Here is a 13,430-nt window from a genome sequence, read left to right as displayed (position 1 = left end):
TAGGATTTTTTTCAGTCCCTTGTGGTATTTTTCCCTTTCTTTTTTCCTCATAAGCAGTCGCATTTGTCTTAATATGGACTCACCATGCGTGTCCCTGATTGGCTAATCCACCTGTCAATCACGGCCATCTGCACTCAGGAATGTTCATCAGTGACCAGACTCACATCACTTCTAAAACAGGGATATCAAACATATTTCACCAAGGGCCACATCAGCAAAATGGCTGCCGTCAAATGGTCAGATGTAAAATAAATGTAACTAGTTTTAAAAATTGTTAATTAACTGTTTCTATATTCATTACTTATTCAAGTTACAAATATTACATATGCATTTGCAAAGATGTAAAAAATATGGCTGTGTAACTGCGCATCTCCTGATAAAATAACATTTTAAGACCATTATACCTTTTAATTTACCCTGTCGAGGGCCACATAAAATGATACGGAGGGCCACATTTAGCCCGCGGGCCTTGAGTTTGGCACATGTGTTCTAAAGTATTGGACAAGTTTGTATTCGTAAATGCTGTAGAGTTTTCATACAAACTCTCACTGCTATAACTGCTAAAGAAACTGCTTATTTTTTGTTGCAGTTGGTGGAAATGACCCCAGACCAACCATATAAAAACAGCTTGCATTATGTCGATAAAAACACTGTAATATACTTTAAACCTCTCCTTTAATAAACTGTGGCATGACAAGACAGTAGCTATGTGGGGAAAGTAGAAAGAACAACTTGTGTGAAATATTGATAGAGAAACATATTTGCAATTGGTTACATCATAATAGGATTAAAAATGCATAAAGTCACCCCATGCAATTCTCAAGTCTCTATTGTGTTGGCTTACATAGAACTGAGCACATTATATATAAGATCTCATCTAAATCTTACTGAGTGGTTCTCAAACAGTAATGCAGGTCCTACAAGCAGTACATCTCCAACATGTTAGTGCCATATGAACCATCTCGCACTCTGAGGACTTCAGAGACTAAACATGGGGAATCAGCATTTCAGTTTTATACATTTAAAGGCGGATCGGTGCAGCGTCTGTAGTGATGCGGTCGTTGTATCGGTCCGTTGTGGTGAAGAAGGAGCTGAGCCGGAAGGCGAAGCTCTGGATTTACCGGTCAATCTACGTTCCTACCCTCACCTATGGTCATGAGCTCTGGGTAATGACCGAAAGGACAAGATCGCGGATACAAGCGGCTGAAATGGGCTTCCTCCGCAGGGTGGCTGGGCGCACCCTTAGGGATAGGGTGAGGAGCTCGGTCACACAGGAGGAGCTCGGAGTAGAGCCGCTGCTCCTAGACATCGAGAGGAACCAGTTGAGGTGGCTCGGGCATCTGCTCAGGATGCCTCCTGGACGCCTCCCTAGGGAGGTGTTCTGGGCATGTCCCACCGGGAGGAGGCCCCGGGGAAGACCCAGGACACGCTGGAGGGACTATGTCTCTCGGCTGGCCTGGGAATGCCTTGGGATCCCACCGGAGGAGCTGGAGGACGTGTCTGGGGTGAGAGAAGTTTGGGAGTCCCTGCTTAGACTGCTGCCCACGCGACCCGGCTCCGGATAAGCGGAAGAAAATGGATGGATGGACATTTAAAACCTGGGACAGTTTCCTGAAGGTGTGAGACAGACCTCTACTTTGACAATGTTTATATCCAGACTCCAGACAGTTCTGTTTAGCTGTGCATATGACAGAAAGGTTTTTATTCTGCACTCTTTTGATGTTCACTTTATAATGATTATTTATGTTTTGATTGGTTTGTATTGTGATTTGAATGTCTTTGTTATTCTTTAAAGCTTTTTGAATTACTTTATGCACAAATAAACTTTCCTTGTCTGTATGGGCTGTATCTTGTGGTACTTGTTCCCTTGTTGACAGGGTCTGATGTTTTGCTGGTTACTATGTTCTTCAGTCTTGAGGATAGCTGAAGGGCACAAATAACAAAATTCTTACCTATTCTGTGGTGACTGAGTGTTGTGGTTGGAGGGGCAGATGGGGCAGATTGGGAGTCTCACTTTTATCAGAGATAGAGCAGAGTGTGCAGTGAATGAATAAGGCACTGTAAAGTACTTTGGGTGTCTTGAAAGGCGCTATATAAATCCGATGCATTATTATTATTTATGGCATATAATTTTGTGAACGCATCCAGTCAGCATTATGTATTTGATTAGATTAGAAATTCTCTCAAATGTAGCTGCAAGAATGAATCAGACTAATTGTGACTCATTTAGTGAAGTGAAATACTGAAATTGTTATTTGGATCATATAGAGATGATAAAACATACATTGTGCGAGGTAACAAGGTTTTATTAGTAAGACAGTTCAATCAAAATGAGACAACACAAATATATATTTATTTTGTAACTGTTTTATTCAAGATACACTTTAAAAACACAAAAACACTTGATGTGAACTGCCTATTTATTTGTGGTTAAAAGTTAAGTCTAAAGCTGAGAGGTCACTGATAACAACCACTTCATGACATCACAAGGTGGAACAGAGCATTTTGAGCTTTGGAGATGTAGCCAGACTAATAATAAAGTGTTACTCAAACATGTGTGAATGAAACAAAACACAACTCCAAGTATGTTTTTGATGAGGTAACAGAATTATAACATGACTTAAAGTTCACAAGAGTCAGTTTTGTACTAATACTGATTTTTGCAGTACTTTGATTTGCATGAAAATAAACAAATGAGCTAGCTTCATTATTAGACCCGGATCTCCATCATGTTCCGTAGCTAATGTACTTAAAGGCTATGAACAGTTTGAGTTGTGGAGCTTGGCAGTAGTGTTATGTAATAGTAATTAGCCCTAGCCGTGCATTTGTTTTGTTTTTCAGTCCAGGCGTTGGTCTTGGTGAGTCAGCAGAGGTGTACTTAATGAGCACACACATTAAACTGTAAAACATTATAACAGTAAAAACATGCCCGAGTCACCAAAACCAGCTGAAGAGGCGAATCTCGGCCAACCACATCTGTAAGTGATCTTTCTCTCTATTTCTCTATCTACATCTCTCTCTTACTGAGTGTGAGGGTGTGTAAATGTGTCTGAGCGAGAGAAAGAAAATGAGGAGAGAAGGAGGTAGAGAAGTATGAGAGGGATGGGGGAGAGTGAGGGAAGGAGGGAGAGAGGAGGTAAGGGAGATTGAGGGAAGAGGAGAGAGGAAGGGAGTGAGAAGGGTAAGGGAGAGAGAGAGAGGGAGGGAGGGAAGGAGAGAGGAGTAAGGGAGAGTGAGGGAAGGAGGCAGAGTGGGGGCATGGGAGAGTGAGGGAGGGTAAGAGGGAGGAGGGTAAGGGAGAATGAGGGAGTGAGGAGTAAGGGAGAGTGAAGGAGGGAGAGAGGAGTAAGGGAGAGTAAGGGAGAATGAGGGAGGGATGAGTAAGGGAGAGTGAAGGAGGAAGAGATTAGTAGGGGAGAGTGAGGGAGGGAGGGAGGGAGGGAGGAGGGTAAGGGAGAATGAGGGAGGGAGGAAGAAAGGAGTAAGGGAAAATGAGGGAGGGAAGGAGAGAGGAGTAAGGGAGAGTGAGGGGGAGAGAGGGAGGTAAGGGAGAATGAGGGAGGGAGAGAGGGAGGAGTAAGGGGGAGTAAAAGAGGGAGAGAAAGGAGTAAGAGAGAGTGACGGAGAGAGAGAGGAGGGAGGGAGGGAGAGAGAGAGAGAAAGGATTACAGAGGAGCAAGGGAGGGACAGTGAAAGGGGTAAGGAATAGTGAGGGAGAGAGAGCGACAGGAGTAAGGGAGACTGAGGGGGGGGTAGGTAAGGAAGAGTCAGAGAGAGAGAGACAGTGAGAGAGAGAGAGAGATGAGTAAGGGAGACGGAGTGAGGGAGAGGGGGTAAGGAAGAGTGAGGGGGAGATAGGGATAGAGGGGGGGATAAGGGGTGAGGGAGGAAGAGAGGGAAGGAGAGAACAAAATAGTGCGGTAGGTGAAAGTGAGGGAAGAAGGGAGAGATAGCGAAAAAGGGAGGGGTAAGAGACTGGGAGAGGAAGGTAGAAAGAGAGGGGTAGACTAGACTGAGGGAGGGGGAGTGGAAACGACAGATAGAGGGGTAGGGGGTGAAGGAGGAGGAAGGGAGAGAGAGGGGTAGGCAGAGAGAGGAGGAAGGAGAAAAAGAGTGTGAGAGTGTGTGTGTGTGTGTGGTACATGTTGCATCTGTGTCACAGCAGGTGAAATAGCACAGAAGTGGTAACACCCAATTTTAGAAAACAGTCGTGTGGGTGGGCCAGGGAGGGGCTTTCAAATGACAAATACTTAACACTTATTAACTTGGATGGTGTAATAAATTAGAGAAATGAAGGCCTTGGTTACTAAAGGTGCACTATGTCACTTTTCTGGTGGAGCATCAGCCACTCACTTGGGGTCGCTATGGAGATGTTATTGTATTGCTTGTCTTAAAACACATGCCAAGTTACACTACAGGCCTTAAAAGATCTGAAATTGAATTAAATAAAAACCCTCCACCAGAAAGTTACATAATACATCTTTAAATCTAAGTATGATGAGCAAGTGTGAAGTTATGTGGCATATACACAGTCACTGAGAGGGAGCTCTGGGTCAGTTTGTGCTGTGGCTCCCTCTACTGTTCAAAATATGGTATTACAAAAGACCAGATTTTCATTTTCATTATTGACTTATTGATTCATATGGGACCAAGGCCTTAAAACTGTTTATTTTTATTTTTATTTATTTATTTATTGTATTTTTATTTTTTTTATTTTTTTTTTTGTAATTTTTGAGATAAATACACATGAATTAATACACTTTTAATATACATTATGGAATTTCTTTCTGTATATTTGGGACATAAAATAAATGTAAATATGTCACAAAAAAGAATATCTTGTATTGCATTGTTATTGTGGTGGCTACTTAGTTTATTGTTTTGGAGAATGAGCATCTATCTGAGACCAGCTTTCCAAACAAATAAACAGATTATATCTAAAATGTGGAGGTAAACAAGAATAAAGCCACCATTAGCACATGTATACACTGTAATCATCCAGGCTTAAAACACTGGAGTTATTAAGTCCAACCATATGTTCATTTGACATGGGTTTAGCAGCTTACTTTTCTTCTATAAAGCTGGATTATACATTTGTTTGGTCCATCCCGTCAAATTTCTTCCATATCAACACATTTTCATCATAACAAAGATTATCATACAATATGGGGATTATTCTTTGATTTTATATTTGCCGTATGCTTTATGGCTTTATTTGGAAAACAAAACATAGTGCTTGGTAAAATAGTCACATTTTACATAGCAATTTTCAGTGTACACAGACACAAACACTCTACCAACTGTCGCTCAGTAATAACACATAAAAGATGTTCACTTTCATATATAAAAATCATGAATATGTCTATGGACAGATATGGATATGTCATAAAGGATATTCTGTATGCATTTGATGTTGTTGTTTGACTTGAAAAAACATGCAAACTTCAATACTTTATAATGGGTGACACAGTGTAATGAGAATGTTCTTTCAAGAATAATCATAAAAGTAAGCATACGCAACTCATAACAAAACTGAAACTATTTCTTTAAGTGATTTACATTTGTGTTTATACAGGAAATATATCAGATAAGCTTATTGTCTCTGTAGGGAAATATGTCCTCTGCATTTGACCCATGCTTCAAAGCTGCTGAGGTAACCAGATAAAAAAAAAAAAAAAAAAAAAAAAAAGGATTCTCATTTAAAAAAATATTGAAACTTTTTATTATTTATGAACTTTTTATTTATGTATGTATTTATTTATATTTAATTTTTTCATTTATATTTATATATATTTATATATATTTATTATTTTATTTATTTTTTATAAAAATTTAAAAAAAGCCAAGTGTGAAGCGGCTGGGGTGAGAATCAGCTCCTCCAAATCCGAGGCCATGGTTCTCGACCGGAAAAAGGTGGTTTGCTCTCTCCGGGTGGGTGGTGAGTCTCTGCCCCAAGTGGAGGAGTTCAAGTATCTCGGGGTCTTGTTCACGAGTGAGGGAAGGATGGAGCGGGAGATTGACAGGCAGATTGGTGCAGCATCTGTAGTGATGCGGTCGCTGTATCAGTCCATTGTGGTAAAGAAGGAGCTGAGTCTAAAGGCAAAGCTCTCGATTTACCGGTCAATCTACGTTCCTACCCTCACCTATGGCCATGAGCTCTGGGTAATGACCGAAAGGACAAGGTCGCGGATAGAGCCGCTGCTCCTACACGTTGAGAGGAACCAGTTGAGGTGGCTCGGGCATCTGCTCAGGATGCCTCCTGGACCCCTCCCTAGGGAGGTGTTCTGGGCATGTCTCACTGGGAGGAGGCCATGGGGAAGACCCAGGACACACTGGAGGGACTATGTCTCTCGGCTGGCCTGGGAACGCCTTGGGATCCCACCAAAGGAGCTGGAGGACGTGTCCGGAGTGAGGGAAGTCTGGGAGTCCCTGCTTAGACTGCTGCCCCCGCGACCCGGCCCCGGATAAGCGGAAGAAAATGGATGGATGGATTATTTTTAATACATGGTTTATATTTTAGTTTATCCACACATAAATGCTCGTTTTAGATCACTTCAAGGAGGGATGAAGCAAAGTTAATGTCGCCCACAGCACAAAAAAAGTACTTCCAGTGCATCTTGATACAAAATGCACTGGTATCAGATCAACATTGTGATACTTGCCATATTACTCTCTATCAGACTGAAGCAAAAAACGTTATCACCCATCACTAATTACAGCGAGTATAAACAAATCTTAAAAACTATAATCCACATCCATGTTAATCGCACTACCACTGTTACCATACAGAACACTGCACTTATCTTATACTTCTCCGGCACAGCATCGTGACCTCCCACGTCCAACCATCTGACCTGCCCATACATCTGTCATCCCTCTGTCTATGTGTGTCTATGTGTGTGTGCGTGCATGTGTGAGTGTCTATGTGTGAGCGGCAGGTGGCCAGTCTGTTCCCCCAGCTGTAGCCTCAATACATTTTTAAAACATCAATAAAATGAAACAAGGGGACATACTCAGATCTCTTTCAACTGATGTGCTATGTTCTAATTGTGTTTTCAAACGCAGCTGTCCAACCGGTTGCCGTGGACCAATTGGATGGAAAATATCGTGTAATTCTAGTTGTGAGGATTTACTGTTTGTGATATGGACATAGTGGTGCATTCGGGCAAGTATTCGTGTTATTCTGATGGACAGTTTTTCCTGTAGATTACATAGAGAAATATCTAAAAGGTAAAGCAGCAAATTGTATAAGTGACTAGACAAGTGGTGGAACATAACGAAGTAAAAGTAGTATAGTTGTGTAACACAACAAAAGAACAAAACAAAACCTTCTTGTGTTCCGCTGTGTCACAAAAAAATGGGACAATGGCTAAGCTTTATTCATTAACATTAACAGTACCTCTTCCACCACGGACACCAGCTGATCACCCTCCACCCTCCACCCTCTCAAAGCCCTATATACACTAGCCTAATCACACCACATATATTCATGTCTCCAAGTCCCTAAAGACCACCACACCGTCACAGGACAGTTGGAGTGGTCCGCTGATTAATTTCACCCTCCTTCTACCCCCTTCACCCCACCCTCCACGTGCATATCCTCTACACCGTGCGAGGGCCACTGCTCCTGAGGTCCGCTACCATATGGGCAGCTCCTGTGTATGTGTGTGTGTAGGGGTGTGTGTAGGGGTGTGTGTGTGCGTGTGGGGGTGTGTGTGTGTGTGTGTGTAGTGACTGTTAGCCTGGCCCACCTGTTTCCCTATCACAACAGACCAGACCCCTCCTCAGCTGCAGCAGACTGGTGCAGAGGGAGATGGATGGCCTGGGAGATAATGGAGATAGATCAAGAGATATTGGGTGTTTTTTTTTATTTTATGATATTCACTATGGAGAGGAAAATTACCGTTTTTAGCAGCTTGGCTATATAATATTTAGTTATTTATGTATAAGCTTGTTTTGGCATATGAACCGAAACACATTGGACTGTGTTGTAATTATAAAGGTATCTTTGTGTAACTTTTCTGGTGGAGTATTCACCATCGGCCGTCATTGTCATTCGGGTTGTGTTATTTTGCATGGGGCTGCCGATCTTGACAGCAAATAAGTTCTATAAAACAACCTATTTTATATCATGTTTTAGCTGCAAAACTTTTCACAAATATTCCATTAAAATGACTGGAAGTGCCACCTAAAGGAATTACAGTATTTATGGCAAAAGTAGGCGGGGCTGTATAATGTCAATACTGTCTACAGTACTTGTATCCTTGGAGAGGTTTTTGTTTTTATAGAATGGTCCACAATATGGCACTAAACATAATCTATCTTGCATTCATTCAATTGCAGGTGCTTGAAAAAAAGTGTTTTTTGCACTAGACCAGGGGCGTCAAACTCATTTTCACCGAGGGCCACATCAACAAAATGGCTGCTATGAAGGGCCAGATGTAACTGTACGGCAGTGTAAAAATCACTAAATGTAACCGAATGTCGACGTAGACTGTACCGACCCCGCCTCATAACACAAAAAACACACAGGTTTTTCTCCTCAAAGCACAAACTTGTATTCAACTTCCTTCCATGCCAACAATTTTACTCTTCATAAACATTTTGTGATGATTATTTGCAAATATTTCTCACTTCATTTCTCTCACTTGCTGGGAAAATCTCATTAGTTTATTGTCAGTGCACACATTAAAGCATTATAGACTTATTTTAAAATGACAGTCATGCCTTTTTAATTTATCTTCTCGCGGGCCACATAAAACGACATGGCGGGCCGCATTTGGCCCTCGGGCCTTGAGTTTGACACATGTGCACTAGACCTATATGACACTTGATTTACATTTTTAGTCACCATAGTTTGCTCACAGTTTTACTCAACCCTTCTATGTGTTTGTTGCTTTAGGATTGTTTGAAATATATCATATCTAATTTATTCTTCAGTTGCACCTAGTATGCAGAAAATGCTGGTCAAGTCAATGTAACGGAGTGGCTAATGGCTAACAGTTAACACTTGGACAATGACCTGAAGCATACTGTCAAACTGGTTACAAAATGGCTTAAGGGTAACAAAGTCAATGTTTTGGAGTGGCCATCACAAAGCCCTGATCTCAGTCCTATTGCAAATGTATGGGCAAGATCTGAAAAGGGAGCAAGGTGTGAGCAAGACAGGCTACAAATTTGGCTCAGTTACACTAATTCTGTCGGGAGGAATGGGCCAAAATTCCTGCCAACTATTGTGAGAAGCTTGTGGAAGGATATACAAAAAGATTGCGCCAAGCCATACAATTTAAAGGCAATGGTTCCAAGTACTAATGAAATGTATGTAAACTTGTCTGAAAACTTCTCTTTAAAAATCCTTCTCTTATTATTATGGCATTTAGCAAATAGAAATAATTTTAGTAATCCTAACAGACGTAAATCAGAAAGAGTTTAGCTTGATTTCATGTCAGACAGTGAGGGAAAAAAGCGTATGTGCCTTTTTATACACGTAAACTTCTGGTTTCAACTGTATCTATATGATGAAGTTAGCATTTGGAGTGCCGTTCAAACCGCACAAAGAACAACCATTTGAGACAACGCACACAGCTAACAGATGAACCGCCATTAATCAATTCAAATTCAGATTCATTTATTCCACAAAATTATGAATAACAGGCTGTGCGGCAAACGGGGAGCGTCAGGCAGGCTCTCCGCGCTTCTCCCCAAACGCCCAAGGGACCCCTGTCATAATGAACCAGGAGTTGGGGTGATAATCAGGGGTCAAACACAAGAATACAGCACGGGCTTGTACACCTGTGGCCCACCTTCTGCCATATCTGAAAGCTCTCCTCTGTCCCGTTCATTATAAACTGCTGAATAATGTAAAGATATATATAGAAGGGGATAGGGGACCAGACAGGCCAGAGATGTACTGATCTACACAATAGAGCTATCTCTCACTCCATCTGGTTCATAATTTCCCCTCCTCCAGCAAAATCTGTCCAACTGCAACGGTTATGAGGATAATATATATGCATCTGGGGTTTCACAATGCTGTTCTGAATGGTAAAATATAGGCAAGTTGAAGTTAACAAGTCTATGAATGAATGCATAAAAGTTATATAAACTAAGAGAGCCAAATCAAAGTGGGTCACTAGTTTTAAAGAGAATAAATCTTGGAAGATCAGATCAGTTCTAAAGCAGGACTATAGCCAGGTCTGAACGGGATCTATACAGTAGAAGTAATCAATTTTGTTACTTAAATAAAAGCACTGATACTGCAGCAAAAAAAAAAAAAAAAAAAAATCAACTAAAAGTAAAAGCATCACACGAAATAATCAACTTGAGTAAAAGTATTAAAGGACTTGTTTGAAAATGTACTTAAAGAGTGAAAAGTAAAAGTATTTTGCACATATTTTGAGGTCTTATGAGGTTTTACATGTAATGATTTTGATAAAGATTTGTGCTGAATTTTGTTCAGTAGAAACTATTCAATCAGTTGAGTTTTTTAGCTGTTTTTATGTGTTCTGTATATATATATTTTTTGCTCACATTATGAACGTATTAAAAATAAACCTTTAAAATTTTCATCAGGTCTCAAACAATAATAATAAAAAAAATAGTTTTACTTTTCAGTCCAGTTCAAAATGTAGTGGAGTAGAAAGTACAGATACCTGCTCTCAAATGTAGTGAGGTAAAAGTAAAAAGTACCTGCTTTAAAATTGACTTAAGTAAAGTACACATACCTAAAACTGCTTTTACTTTGTTACCTGTGTAATCTCTCAGTTGTCCAGGATTTATAATAAAAGAAATCTGTCAATTGCGGCTTGGATGAGAGCGAAACATCTTCACTCCAACAACTTTTTTGTCCAATTGACAGATTAGATTTTTTCTTTAATTTATGTTCCACCATTGCTACAGACCAAGACTAAAGTTGTCCAAAAGTCCTAATTGTACCAAACCGGGGCTACAAAAAGAAGCTTAAAGTGGCCAGGTCAGTTTTGTCTCCTGATTTACTGAGATAGTTGGTGTGTTTACCATAAGAGAAGTCCAGATAAACAACCAAACCAAAGTTAAACCATGAAGGACTAAGTCAGGATATAATGAAGTTGAACAGTTATAAAGTGTACTTCTAAAGGTCCTATATTACACAAAACTAACTCTTGTGAACTATAAGCCATGTTATAATGTTTGAGTAATCCTTTATTATTAGTCTGTCTATGTCTCCAAACCTCAAAATGCTCTGTTCCACCTTGTGATGTCATGAACTTGTGTAGTTTTCAAGTTCACAGCTACATTTTACCTTTAGTTCAGTACAGATTGGCAATTCAAGGGCCGAAATCATCCAAATGATTCTAGTGAAGATGTATGGAGTTTAAATATGCAGGGTGTGAGTGTTAAACATGTGTGAATGAAACAAAACACCTCCAGGCCCTTTTATATATAGTCTACAATGTGACAGTAACATTTGTGTTTCTTGCACTGGTCCTTTAGATATAAACATAACAATTTGAAGATGACCTTTATTTGTCCCACAATGGGGAAATTCCACTGTTGTTGCAATGCACAGTTTAAGAACAACAAGAGAATAGGAGTAAGCACTGAGCACTCAAATATCAGATTTGTGTATTATTCAGTGCTTTGTCCTTCTTAGGTTAGGCTATTTCACATTATAAACCTGATGTTACTTCCAGAAAGGTTCTCTTGGGTAATGTCTTGGAGTGCAACGTTGTATCAGTACTTCTACTAGTGGTACCCTTACTCGAGTATGATATTGTCTACTCTACTCACTTTTGGTAGTATGGTCATGGTCACACTTTTATATAGCGCTTTTCCACCTTCAAGGCATTCAAAACACTTTCGAGGAACCACGCAACTATTCACACACATTCATTCCATACCAATGTACGCAGAGACTGAGGGTGATTTGGGTTAAGTGTCTTGCCAAAGGACACAACAACAGTGTTCATCTGTGCAAGCTGGAATCACAATGCCAATCTGTGTGTCAGTGGATCTGACCGCTCAACCAATAATGTTTATGATGAGAGCGGGATTCGAACTGCAAGCCTTCAGATCAGTGGACAAACAATCTACCAACTGACCTACTGTTGCCTCCATCATAGACTATAAGCTATAAAACTAGCAGAATGTATTGATGTAATGTCATAATAAAGCAGTTGTATAAAAGTGAGCATAGACTGAACATGAACGCAACACAAAATAAACCAAAACCTCATGTACCACCTTTTGTGCATGCACCAGTTTGGGAACCTTTACTCAAAATTACCACAAGCCTTTGCAACTTTTCATTTCCACAGAACACTATCCCTAAACAACAGCCACACACACACTCGCTCAATCTATACCCCTGTCCATATGTGTGGATGCATTTCCGTTTGCAGCTTGCAAGAGATCTGGACAGCCTCGGGAGAATTAACCAGGCGTCTGCCATCTGACCCCAGCGCCCGGGAGCGGGGTGGGGCTCAGCTGATACGCGTGCCGCCCTGGGATGAGACAGGAGCGGGGACAAAAAGAAGAAGGAGGAGGAGAAGTGGAGGGAGGTGGGGGGGTAGAAGGACCTATGAATGATTATTATGATGAGTGCACGGGGGGACATCTTGCAGAGTCTCTCCTCTCCCCCTCCCCCTCCCCTCCACCGGCCTTGGCCCTGGCCGAGTACCACATGGAAAAGAGGGGGTGGAGGGGTGGGGGAAGGGTGGTGGTGGAGGGCAGGCGTGGGTCAGGAGGGCCAAGTGTCAGCACCAGGCAGGCGGCGTCTGGCCTCTCAGCTGTTAGGGGCTGACAGCAGTGAGAGAGGAGAGAGGAGAAGAGGTGGGCTGGAGGTGCAAGGGCAAACGAGAGGAAGTGGTTGACGCAGCTTATAGGACACTGGATAGGTGTACATTATAACTTGGAAAACATACGAAATTATATGGAGAGTTCAACCACGTAAACATGTTGCTTGTTTGTGTGAGCATGTTTAAAGCGGCTATAGCTGATTTTGGCATGTCATAAGTCATAAGTCATTTTTTGGCTTTGTTTTGCCTCAGCCCAGATATACTGCAATCTGCATCTAATTTGAAAGCATTTTTGTCATTGGTGAACAAGGAAGTAAGGCTAGTGCGCTGTTAGCATGCTAGTTGTTGGCTTTACTGTGACATCAATAACTCTGCTCTTATCTTTGAAAGTGAAAAGCGCTTATAAATAAAGTCGTTGCAGTGAATCATTAGGATGTGGAGGAAAGTGAGGAGTAAATTTGTACCACTGCAAATTATTTAAAGGTACAGTGTATCTCTGTACCTTTAATGGACTCATCACATGCATAATTACAGGTAAAATTATACGTAAGAACATTTTACATGGACATAGATAAATTAAAAAGTTACATACAGTGGCTTTAAAATCAACTAATTCTATTTTACACATTTTTACAACAGGAAAAATCAGGTACA

Source organism: Periophthalmus magnuspinnatus, chromosome 5 (assembly GCF_009829125.3).
Source record: "Periophthalmus magnuspinnatus isolate fPerMag1 chromosome 5, fPerMag1.2.pri, whole genome shotgun sequence".
NCBI classification, from domain to species: domain Eukaryota; kingdom Metazoa; phylum Chordata; class Actinopteri; order Gobiiformes; family Gobiidae; genus Periophthalmus; species Periophthalmus magnuspinnatus.
This window is presented reverse-complemented; position numbering follows the sequence as displayed.